At 43.7% G+C, this 13480-nt stretch overlaps 1 long non-coding RNA gene across 1 annotated transcript in view; it reads right to left on the minus strand.

The window, feature by feature from the left end:
• Window positions 1-256: 256 nt before the first annotated feature.
• The window catches only part of LOC307188208, a 251474-nt gene continuing 238250 nt past the window's right edge, over window positions 257-13480 (minus strand). The window contains exon 5 of the long non-coding RNA XR_013828829.1: window positions 257-337. This is a non-coding gene — a long non-coding RNA (uncharacterized lncRNA). The remainder of the gene's footprint in view (window positions 338-13480) is intronic.

Below are 13480 nucleotides of genomic sequence, written 5' to 3' on the forward strand. Positions count from 1 at the left end.
GTTATGCTGATGGGCGGGATGTAAATTGCCAACAACCACTCAGGAGAAGTGTATGGTGTTTCCTGAAACATCTAAAAAACAAAGCAACAGAACCTAGGGCACTTCCACTTATGGTCCTATAGCTTAGGGAAATTAAAATCAAAAAGACACAGCCACCCCAAAGTTTGGAACGGCTCTGTTTACAAGAACCTCGTTTACAGTACAAGTTCAACATCGCAGAAAGTGAAAAATGGATAAAGAAGTTGTGGTATTTACTTACAAAACAATATCACTCAGCAATGAAATCTGTGTCATCAGGCCCTTAGCAGCACAATGAGTGGATTCAGGTATGATGATTCTAACTGAAGTAAGTCACACAGAAAAAGAAACATCATAAGATATCAGTAATACACGGAATGGAAACTTGGCTACACAGGAACTGAATTACAGAACAGAACAGGGTCTCAAATTTAGAAAAACAACTTATGCTTGCTTAAGGGTAAAGGTGAGTTGGGGTGCTGCATAAAACCAGAGATTGAAATGAGCACAGATAAAGTTCCTTAAGTCAAATATGGAATAGACAAGAGCTACTCCTTGCTCAACGAAATGGACTCAACACCGCATATTAAACGCCTAAGAATGTACCTGACTAGTAAGTATCGTAAAACCTATGGATTGCTATGTCTCCGAAAGAGAATCAAGCATGTGTACAGGGGCATAAACGCAGCAGTGATAGGATTGGAGAGGTTCGGTGAGCAAATGAAGACCCTTTGAAGTCATATTGCATGGTACCCATTCCACGGGTCTCAACTCTCCAGGTTTAAGGTATTCTTCCTTCAGCTAAAACATGCATGTGGAACCCAAGTATGATCAACCATGTGAACGGGAGACGTGTTCAAATATGTCTCAGTTTTCCTCCCCTGGTACTCGGGTGCAACATTCCAGACGCTTTACTAACACTCTCCCCACTTGGAGAGTCAGCGCCTTTAACCTCCTGTTTGGCCCAGTTTGCAATTTCTGCGGAAGATGAACAGGAATAGCGAGAACCAATGAGAGACTAGCTGGAGGTGTCTGGACGGGCAAATTTAACTCTCATTTCCCACCAGGAAGAGGAAATAACCAAAGGCTCAGCGTGCCGTGCTGGAACCAGATTAGGGCCTGAAGCCATCCTGCAGTGTTGCGGCCAGGTCACAAAAAATCAAGTTGAAGAAAGGAGCTCAGGGGCACTGTAATTCACAAACCTGCAGAGTTATAAATGACAGCTATCATCCAAAAATAGACTGAAGTAAGGCTGCCAAGAGGACTTGAAAGTGGGGCAGAATTGCAGGAAACCGATTTCAGGAGGTAGACTGGAATTGCATTGAAAGCATAGGAAAAGAGGCAGAACGTCCACAATGATGCACTTGGCCAAAAAGGGCGTATGCGTTTTTTCCTGAATATATTCAGGAAAAAACGCATACGCCCTTTTTGGCCAACCAAGCAAGCTTGCAAAGGAAATCTGCACTACAATGAAGTCTCACTTCCCCCCGGTCAAAAGGGCCATCTGAAAAAAGTGTAAAATCCAGAAAGGCAGGACAGGCCATGGAGAACTGGGAGCCTTGTTATGCTGATGGGCGGGATGTAAATTGCCAACAGCCACTCGGGAGAAGTGTATGGTGTTTCCTGAAACACCTAAAAAACAAAGCAACAGAACCTAGGGCACTTCCACTTATGGTCCTATAGCTTAGGGAAATTAAAATCAAAAAGACACAGCCACCCCAAAGTTTGGAATGGCTCTGTTTACAAGAACCTCGTTTACAGTACAAGTTCAACATCGCAGAAAGTGAAAAATGGAAAGAAGTTGTGGTATTTACTTACAAAGCAATATCACTCAGCAATGAAATCTGTGTCATCAGGCCCTTAGCAGCACAATGAGTGGATTCAGGTATGATGATTCTAACTGAAGTAAGTCACACAGAAAAAGAAACATCATAAGATATCAGTAATACACGGAATGGAAACTTGGCTACACAGGAACTGAATTACAGAACAGAACAGGGTCTCAAATTTAGAAAACCAACTTATTCTTTCTTAAGGGTAAAGGTGAGTTGGGGTGCTGCATAAAACCAGAGATTGAAATGAGCACAGATAAAGTTCCTTAAGCCAAATATGGAATAGACAAGAGCTACTCCTTGCTCAACGAAATGGACTCAACACCCCATATTAAACGCCTAAGAATGTACCTGACTAGTAAGTATCTTAAAACCTATGGATTGCTATGTCTCCGAAAGAGAATCAAGCATGTGTACAGGGGCATAAACGCAGCAGTGATAGGATTGGAGAGGTTCGGTGAGCAAATGAAGACCCTTTGAAGTCATATTGCATGGTACCCATTCCACGGGTCTCAACTCTCCAGGTTTAAGGTATTCTTCCTTCAGCTAAAACATGCATGTGGAACCCAACTATGATCAACCATGTGAACGGGAGACGTGTTCAAATATGTCTCAGTTTTCCTCCCCTGGTACTCGGGTGCAACATTCCAGACGCTTTACTAACACTCTCCCCACTTGGAGAGTCAGCGCCTTTAACCTCCTGTTTGGCCCAGTTTGCAATTTCTGCGGAAGATGAACAGGAATAGCGAGAACCAATGAGAGGCTAGCTGGAGGTGTCTGGACGGGCAAATTTAACTCTCATTTCCCACCAGGAAGAGGAAATAACCAAAGGCTCAGCGTGCCGTACCGGAACCAGATTAGGGCCTGAAGCCATCCTGCGGTGTTGCGGCCAGGTCACAAGAAAGCGAGTTGAAGAAAGGAGCTCAGGGGCACTGTAATTCACAAACCTGCAGAGTTATAAATGACAGCTATCGTCCAAAAATAGACTGAAGTAAGGCTGCCAAGAGGACTTGAAAGCGGGGCAGAATTGCAGGAAACCGATTTCAGGAGGTAGACTGGAATTGCATTGAAAGCATAGGAAAAGAGGCAGAACGTCCACAATGATGCACTTGGCCAAAAAGGGCGTATGCGTTTTTTCCTGAATATATTCAGGAAAAAACGCATACGCCCTTTTTGGCCAACCAAGCAAGCTTGCAAAGGAAATCTGCACTACAATGAAGTCTCACTTCCCCCCGGTCAAAAGGGCCATCTGAAAAAATTGTAAAATCCAGAAAGGCAGGACAGGCCATGGAGAACTGGGAGCCTTGTTATGCTGATGGGCGGGATGTAAATTGCCAACAGCCACTCGGGAGAAGTGTATGGTGTTTCCTGAAACACCTAAAAAACAAAGCAACAGAACCTAGGGCACTTCCACTTATGGTCCTATAGCTTAGGGAAATTAAAATCAAAAAGACACAGCCACCCCAAAGTTTGGAATGGCTCTGTTTACAAGAACCTCGTTTACAGTACAAGTTCAACATCGCAGAAAGTGAAAAATGGAAAGAAGTTGTGGTATTTACTTACAAAGCAATATCACTCAGCAATGAAATCTGTGTCATCAGGCCCTTAGCAGCACAATGAGTGGATTCAGGTATGATGATTCTAACTGAAGTAAGTCACACAGAAAAAGAAACATCATAAGATATCAGTAATACACGGAATGTAAACTTGGCTACACAGGAACTGAATTACAGAACAGAACAGGGTCTCAAATTTAGAAAACCAACTTATTCTTTCTTAAGGGTAAAGGTGAGTTGGGGTGCTGCATAAAACCAGAGATTGAAATGAGCACAGATAAAGTTCCTTAAGCCAAATATGGAATAGACAAGAGCTACTCCTTGCTCAACGAAATGGACTCAACACCCCATATTAAACGCCTAAGAATGTACCTGACTAGTAAGTATCTTAAAACCTATAGATTGCTATGTCACCGAAAGAGAATCAAGCATGTGTACAGGGGCATAAACGCAGCAGTGATAGGATTGGAGAGGTTCGGTGAGCAAATGAAGACCCTTTGAAGTCATATTGCATGGAACCCATTCCACGGGTCTCAACTCTCCAGGTTTAAGGTATTCTTCCTTCAGCTAAAACATGCATGTGGAACCCAACTATGATCAACCATGTGAACGGGAGACGTGTTCAAATATGTCTCAGTTTTCCTCCCCTGGTACTCGGGTGCAACATTCCAGACGCTTTACTAACACTCTCCCCACTTGGAGAGTCAGCGCCTTTAACCTCCTGTTTGGCCCAGTTTGCAATTTCTGCGGAAGATGAACAGGAATAGCGAGAACCAATGAGAGGCTAGCTGGAGGTGTCTGGACGGGCAAATTTAACTCTCATTTCCCACCAGGAAGAGGAAATAACCAAAGGCTCAGCGTGCCGTACCGGAACCAGATTAGGGCCTGAAGCCATCCTGCGGTGTTGCGGCCAGGTCACAAGAAAGCGAGTTGAAGAAAGGAGCTCAGGGGCACTGTAATTCACAAACCTGCAGAGTTATAAATGACAGCTATCGTCCAAAAATAGACTGAAGTAAGGCTGCCAAGAGGACTTGAAAGCGGGGCAGAATTGCAGGAAACCGATTTCAGGAGGTAGACTGGAATTGCATTGAAAGCATAGGAAAAGAGGCAGAACGTCCACAATGATGCACTTGGCCAAAAAGGGCGTATGCGTTTTTTCCTGAATATATTCAGGAAAAAACGCATACGCCCTTTTTGGCCAACCAAGCAAGCTTGCAAAGGAAATCTGCACTACAATGAAGTCTCACTTCCCCCCGGTCAAAAGGGCCATCTGAAAAAAGTGTAAAATCCAGAAAGGCAGGACAGGCCATGGAGAACTGGGAGCCTTGTTATGCTGATGGGCGGGATGTAAATTGCCAACAGACACTCGGGAGAAGTGTATGGTGTTTCCTGAAACATCTAAAAAACAAAGCAACAGAGCCTAGTACACTGCCACTTATGGTCCTATAGCTTAGGGAAATTAAAATCAAAAAGACACAGCCACCCCAAAGTTTGGGATGCCTCTGTTTACAAGAACCTCGTTTACAGTACAAGTTCAACATCGCAGAAAGTGAAAAATGGATAAAGAAGTTGTGGTATTCACTTACAAAGCAATATCACTCAGCAATGAAATCTGTGTCATCAGGCCCTTAGCAGCACAATGAGTGGATTCAGGTATGATGATTCTAACTGAAGTAAGTCACACAGAAAAAGAAACATCATAAGATATCAGTAATACACGGAATGTAAACTTGGCTACACAGGAACTGAATTACAGAACAGAACAGGGTCTCAAATTTAGAAAACCAACTTATGCTTGCTTAAGGGTAAAGGTGAGTTGGGGTGCTGCATAAAACCAGAGATTGAAATGAGCACAGAGAAAGTTCCTTAAGTCAAATATGGAATAGACAAGAGCTACTCCTTGCTCAACGAAATGGACTCAACACCGCATATTAAACGCCTAAGAATGTACCTGACTAGTAAGTATCTTAAAACCTATGGATTGCTATGTCTCCAAAAGAGAATCAAGCATGTGTACAGGGGCATAAACGCAGCAGTGATAGGATTGGAGAGGTTCGGTGAGCAAATGAAGACCCTTTGAAGTCATATTGCATGGTACCCATTCCACGGGTCTCAACTCTCCAGGTTTAAGGTATTCTTCCTTCAGCTAAAACATGCATGTGGAACCCAACTATGATCAACCATGTGAACGGGAGACGTGTTCAAATATGTCTCAGTTTTCCTCCCCTGGTACTCGGGTGCAACATTCCAGACGCTTTACTAACACTCTCCCCACTTGGAGAGTCAGCGCCTTTAACCTCCTGTTTGGCCCAGTTTGCAATTTCTGCGGAAGATGAACAGGAATAGCGAGAACCAATGAGAGACTAGCTGGAGGTGTCTGGACGGCCAAATTTAACTCTCATTTCCCACCAGGAAGAGGAAATAACCAAAGGCTCAACGTGCCGTGCCGGAACCAGATTAGGGCCTGAAGCCATCCTGCGGTGTTGCGGCCAGGTCACAAGAAAGCGAGTTGAAGAAAGGAGCTCAGGGGCACTGTAATTCACAAACCTGCAGAGTTATAAATGACAGCTATCGTCCAAAAATATACTGAAGTAAGGCTGCCAAGAGGACTTGAAAGCGGGGCAGAATTGCAGGAAACCGATTTCAGGAGGTAGACTGGAATTGCATTGAAAGCATAGGAAAAGAGGCAGAACGACCACAATGATGCACTTGGCGAAAAAGGGCGTATGCGTTTTTTCCTGAATATATTCAGGAAAAAACGCATACGCCCTTTTTGGCCAACCAAGCAAGCTTGCAAAGGAAATCTGCACTACAATGAAGTCTCACTTCCCCCCGGTCTAAAGGGCCATCTGAAAAAAGTGTAAAATCCAGAAAGGCAGGACAGGCCATGGAGAACTGGGAGCCTTGTTATGCTGATGGGCGGGATGTAAATTGCCAACAGACACTTGGGAGAAGTGTATGGTGTTTCCTGAAACATCTGAAAAACAATGCAACAGAGCCTAGGGCACTGCCACTTATGGTCCTATAGCTTAGGGAAATTAAAATCAAAAAGACACAGCCACCTCAAAGTTTGGGACGCCTCTGTTTACAAGAACCTCGTTTACAGTACAAGTTCAACATCGCAGAAAGTGAAAAATGGATAAAGAAGTTGTGGTATTTACTTACAAAGCAATATCACTCAGCAATGAAATCTATGTCATCAGGCCCTTAGCATCACAATGAGTGGATTCAGGTATGATGATTCTAACTGAAATAAGTCACACAGAAAAAGAAACATCATAAGATATCAGTAATACACGGAATGTAAACTTGGCTATACAGGAACTGAATTACAGAACAGAACAGGGTCTCAAATTTAGAAAACCAACTTATGCTTGCTTAAGGGTAAAGGTGAGTTGGGGTGCTGCATAAAACCAGAGATTGAAATGAGCACAGATAAAGTTCCTTAAGTCAAATATGGAATAGACAAGAGCTACTCCTTGCTCAACGAAATGGACTCAACACCGCATATTAAACGCCTAAGAATGTGCCTGACTAGTAAGTATCTTAAAACCTATGGATTGCTATGTCTCCGAAAGAGAATCAAGCATGTGTACAGGGGCATAAATGCAGCAGTGATAGGATTGGAGAGGTTCGGTGAGCAAATGAAGACCCTTTGAAGTCATATTGCATGGTACCCATTACACGGGTCTCAACTCTCCAGGTTTAAGGTATTCTTCCTTCAGCTAAAACATGCATGTGGAACCCAAGTATGATCAACCATGTGAACGGGAGACGTGTTCAAATATGTCTCAGTTTTCCTCCCCTGGTACTCGGGTGCAACATTCCAGACGCTTTACTAACACTCTCCCCACTTGGAGAGTCAGCGTCTTTAACCTCCTGTTTGGCCCAGTTTGCAATTTCTGCGAAAGATGAACAGGAATAGCGAGAACCAATGAGAGGCTAGCTGGAGGTGTCTGGACGGGCAAATTTAACTCTCATTTCCCACCAGGAAGAGGAAATAACCAAAGGCTCAGCGTGCCGTACCGGAACCAGATTAGGGCCTGAAGCCATCCTGCGGTGTTGCGGCCAGGTCACAAGAAAGCGAGTTGAAGAAAGGAGCTCAGGGGCACTGTAATTCACAAACCTGCAGAGTTATAAATGACAGCTATCGTCCAAAAATAGACTGAAGTAAGGCTGCCAAGAGGACTTGAAAGCGGGGCAGAATTGCAGGAAACCGATTTCAGGAGGTAGACTGGAATTGCATTGAAAGCATAGGAAAAGAGGCAGAACGTCCACAATGATGCACTTGGCCAAAAAGGGCGTATGCGTTTTTTCCTGAATATATTCAGGAAAAAACGCATACGCCCTTTTTGGCCAACCATGCAAGCTTGCAAAGGAAATCTGCACTACAATGAAGTCTCACTTCCCCCCGGTCAAAAGGGCCATCTGAAAAAAGTGTAAAATCCAGAAAGGCAGGACAGGCCATGGAGAACTGGGAGCCTTGTTATGCTGATGGGCGGGATGTAAATTGCCAACAACCACACGGGAGAAGTGTATGGTGTTTCCTGAAACATCTAAAAAACAAAGCAACGGAGCCTAGGGCACTTCCACTTATGGTCCTATAGCTTAGGGAAATTAAAATCAAAAAGACACAGCCACCCCAAAGTTTGGAACGGCTCTGTTTACAAGAACCTCGTTTACAGTACAAGTTCAACATCGCAGAAACTGAAAAATGGATAAAGAAGTTGTGGTATTCACTTACAAAGCAATATCACTCAGCAATGAAATCTATGTCATCAGGCCCTTAGCAGCACAATGAGTCGATTCAGGTATGATGATTCTAACTGAAATAAGTCACACAGAAAAAGAAACATCATAAGATATCACTAATACACGGAATGGAAACTTGGCTACACAGGAACTGAATAACAGAACAGAACTGGGTCACAAATTTAGAAAAACAACTTATGCTTGCTTAAGGGTAAAGGTGAGTTGGGGTGCTGCATAAAACCAGAGATTGAAATGAGCACAGATAACGTTCCTTAAGCCAAATATGGAATAGACAAGAGCTACTACTTGCTCAACGAAATGGACTCAACACCGCATATTAAACGCCTAAGAATGTACCTGACTAGTAAGTATCTTAAAACCTATGGATTGCTATGTCTCCGAAAGAGAATCAAGTATGTGTACAGGGGCATAAACGCAGCAGTGATAGGATTGGAGACGTTCGGTGAGCAAATGAAGACCCTTTGAAGTCATATTGCATGGTACCCATTACACGGGTCTTAACTCTCCAGGTTTAAGGTATTCTTCCTTCAGCTAAAACATGCATGTGGAACCCAAGTATGATCAACCATGTGAACGGGAGACGTGTTCAAATATGTCTCAGTTTTCCTCCCCTGGTACTCGGGTGCAACATTCCAGACGCTTTACTAACACTCTCCCCACTTGGAGAGTCAGTCCCTTTAACCTCCTGTTTGGCCCAGTTTGCAATTTCTGCGGAAGATGAACAGGAATAGCGAGAACCAATGAGAGGCTAGCTGGAGGTGTCTGGACGGGCAAATTTAACTCTCATTTCCCACCAGGAAGAGGAATTAGCCAAAGGCTCAGCATGCCGGGCCGGAACCAGATTAGGGCCTGAAGCCATCCTGCGCTGTTGCGGCCAGGTCACAAGAAAGCGAGTTGAAGAAAGGAGCTCAGGGGCACTGTAATTCACAAACCTGCAAAGTTATAAATGACAGCTATCGTCTAAAAATAGACTGAAGTAAGGCTGCCAAGAGGACTTGAAAGCGGGGCAGAATAGCAGGAAACCGATTTCAGGAGGTAGACTGGAATTGCATTGAAAGCATAGGAAAAGAGGCAGAACGTCCACAATGATGCACTTGGCCAAAAAGGGCGTATGCGTTTTTTCCTGAATATATTCAGGAAAAAACGCATACGCCCTTTTTGGCCAACCAAGCAAGCTTGCAAAGGAAATCTGCACTACAATGAAGTCTCACTTCCCCCCGGTCAAAAGGGCCATCTGAAAAAAGTGTAAAATCCAGAAAGGCAGGACAGGCCATGGAGAACTGGGAGCCTTGTTATGCTGATGGGCGGGATGTAAATTGCCAACAGACACTCGGGAGAAGTGTATGGTGTTTCCTGAAACATCTAAAAAACAAAGCAACAGAGCCTAGGGCACTGCCACTTATGGTCCTATAGCTTAGGGAAATTAAAATCAAAAAGACACAGCCACCCCAAAGTTTGGGACGCCTCTGTTTACAAGAACCTCGTTTACAGTACAAGTTCAACATCGCAGAAAGTGAAAAATGGATAAAGAAGTTTTTGTATTTACTTACAAAGCAATATCACTCAGCAATGAAATCTATGTCATCAGGCCCTTAGCATCACAATGAGTGGATTCAGGTATGATGATTCTAACTGAAATAAGTCACACAGAAAAAGAAACATCATAAGATATCAGTAATACACGGAATGTAAACTTGGCTACACAGGAACTGAATTACAGAACAGAACAGGGTCTCAAATTTAGAAAACCAACTTATGCTTGCTTAAGGGTAAAGGTGAGTTGGGGTGCTGCATAAAACCAGAGATTGAAATGAGCACAGAGAAAGTTCCTTAAGTCAAATATGGAATAGACAAGAGCTACTCCTTGCTCAACGAAATGGACTCAACACCGCATATTAAACGCCTAAGAATGTACCTGACTAGTAAGTATCTTAAAACCTATGGATTGCTATGTCTCCAAAAGAGAATCAAGCATGTGTACAGGGGCATAAACGCAGCAGTGATAGGATTGGAGAGGTTCGGTGAGCAAATGAAGACCCTTTGAAGTCATATTGCATGGTACCCATTCCACGGGTCTCAACTCTCCAGGTTTAAGGTATTCTTCCTTCAGCTAAAACATGCATGTGGAACCCAACTATGATCAACCATGTGAACGGGAGACGTGTTCAAATATGTCTCAGTTTTCCTCCCCTGGTACTCGGGTGCAACATTCCAGACGCTTTACTAACACTCTCCCCACTTGGAGAGTCAGCGCCTTTAACCTCCTGTTTGGCCCAGTTTGCAATTTCTGCGGAAGATGAACAGGAATAGCGAGAACCAATGAGAGACTAGCTGGAGGTGTATGGACGGCCAAATTTAACTCTCATTTCCCACCAGGAAGAGGAAATAACCAAAGGCTCAGCGTGCCGTGCCGGAACCAGATTAGGGCCTGAAGCCATCCTGCGGTGTTGCGGCCAGGTCACAAGAAAGCGAGTTGAAGAAAGGAGCTCAGGGGCACTGTAATTCACAAACCTGCAGAGTTATAAATGACAGCTATCGTCCAAAAATATACTGAAGTAAGGCTGCCAAGAGGACTTGAAAGCGGGGCAGAATTGCAGGAAACCGATTTCAGGAGGTAGACTGGAATTGCATTGAAAGCATAGGAAAAGAGGCAGAACGACCACAATGATGCACTTGGCGAAAAAGGGCGTATGCGTTTTTTCCTGAATATATTCAGGAAAAAACGCATACGCCCTTTTTGGCCAACCAAGCAAGCTTGCAAAGGAAATCTGCACTACAATGAAGTCTCACTTCCCCCCGGTCTAAAGGGCCATCTGAAAAAAGTGTAAAATCCAGAAAGGCAGGACAGGCCATGGAGAACTGGGAGCCTTGTTATGCTGATGGGCGGGATGTAAATTGCCAACAGACACTTGGGAGAAGTGTATGGTGTTTCCTGAAACATCTGAAAAACAATGCAACAGAGCCTAGGGCACTGCCACTTATGGTCCTATAGCTTAGGGAAATTAAAATCAAAAAGACACAGCCACCTCAAAGTTTGGGACGCCTCTGTTTACAAGAACCTCGTTTACAGTACAAGTTCAACATCGCAGAAAGTGAAAAATGGATAAAGAAGTTGTGGTATTTACTTACAAAGCAATATCACTCAGCAATGAAATCTATGTCATCAGGCCCTTAGCATCACAATGAGTGGATTCAGGTATGATGATTCTAACTGAAATAAGTCACACAGAAAAAGAAACATCATAAGATATCACTAATACACGGAATGTAAACTTGGCTATACAGGAACTGAATTACAGAACAGAACAGGGTCTCAAATTTAGAAAACCAACTTATGCTTGCTTAAGGGTAAAGGTGAGTTGGGGTGCTGCATAAAACCAGAGATTGAAATGAGCACAGATAAAGTTCCTTAAGCCAAATATGGAATAGACAAGAGCTACTCCTTGCTCAACGAAATGGACTCAACACCGCATATTAAACGCCTAAGAATGTGCCTGACTAGTAAGTATCTTAAAACCTATGGATTGCTATGTCTCCGAAAGAGAATCAAGCATGTGTACAGGGGCATAAATGCAGCAGTGATAGGATTGGAGAGGTTCGGTGAGCAAATGAAGACCCTTTGAAGTCATATTGCATGGTACCCATTACACGGGTCTCAACTCTCCAGGTTTAAGGTATTCTTCCTTCAGCTAAAACATGCATGTGGAACCCAAGTATGATCAACCATGTGAACGGGAGACGTGTTCAAATATGTCTCAGTTTTCCTCCCCTGGTACTCGGGTGCAACATTCCAGACGCTTTACTAACACTCTCCCCACTTGGAGAGTCAGCGTCTTTAACCTCCTGTTTGGCCCAGTTTGCAATTTCTGCGAAAGATGAACAGGAATAGCGAGAACCAATGAGAGGCTAGCTGGGGTGTCTGGACGGGCAAATTTAACTCTCATTTCCCACCAGGAAGAGGAAATAACCAAAGGCTCAGCGTGCCGTACCGGAACCAGATTAGGGCCTGAAGCCATCCTGCGGTGTTGCGGCCAGCTCAAAAGAAAGCGAGTTGAAGAAAGGAGCTCAGGGGCACTGTAATTCACAAACCTGCAGAGTTATAAATGACAGCTATCGTCCAAAAATAGACTGAAGTAAGGCTGCCAAGAGGACTCGAAAGCGGGGCAGAATTGCAGGAAACCGATTTCAGGAGGTAGACTGGAATTGCATTGAAAGCATAGGAAAAGAGGCAGAACGTCCACAATGATGCACTTGGCCAAAAAGGGCGTATGCGTTTTTTCCTGAATATATTCAGGAAAAAACGCATACGCCCTTTTTGGCCAACCAAGCAAGCTTGCAAAGGAAATCTGCACTACAATGAAGTCTCACTTCCCCCCGGTCAAAAGGGCCATCTGAAAAAAGTGTAAAATCCAGAAAGGCAGGACAGGCCATTGAGAACTGGGAGCCTTGTTATGCTGATGGGCGGGATGTAAATTGCCAACAACCACACGGGAGAAGTGTATGGTGTTTCCTGAAACATCTAAAAAACAAAGCAACGGAGCCTAGGGCACTTCCACTTATGGTCCTATAGCTTAGGGAATTTTAAATCAAAAAGACACAGCCACCCCAAAGTTTGGAACGGCTCTGTTTACAAGAACCTCGTTTACAGTACAAGTTCAACATCGCAGAAACTGAAAAATGGATAAAGAAGTTGTGGTATTCACTTACAAAGCAATATCACTCAGCAATGAAATCTATGTCATCAGGCCCTTAGCAGCACAATGAGTCGATTCAGGTATGATGATTCTAACTGAAATAAGTCACACAGAAAAAGAAACATCATAAGATATCACTAATACACGGAATGGAAACTTGGCTACACAGGAACTGAATAACAGAACAGAACTGGGTCACAAATTTAGAAAAACAACTTATGCTTGCTTAAGGGTAAAGGTGAGTTGGGGTGCTGCATAAAACCAGAGATTGAAATGAGCACAGATAACGTTCCTTAAGCCAAATATGGAATAGACAAGAGCTACTCCTTGCTCAACGAAATGGACTCAACACCGCATATTAAACGCCTAAGAATGTACCTGACTAGTAAGTATCTTAAAACCTATGGATTGCTATGTCTCCGAAAGAGAATCAAGCATGTGTACAGGGGCATAAACGCAGCACTGATAGGATTGGAGACGTTCGGTGAGCAAATGAAGACCCTTTGAAGTCATATTGCATGGTACCCATTACACGGGTCTTAACTCTCCAGGTTTAAGGTATTCTTCCTTCAGCTAAAACATGCATGTGGAACCCAAGTATGATCAA

The sequence above is a fragment of the Stenella coeruleoalba genome (assembly GCF_951394435.1).
Source record: "Stenella coeruleoalba genome assembly, chromosome: 6".
Lineage (NCBI taxonomy): Eukaryota > Metazoa > Chordata > Mammalia > Artiodactyla > Delphinidae > Stenella > Stenella coeruleoalba.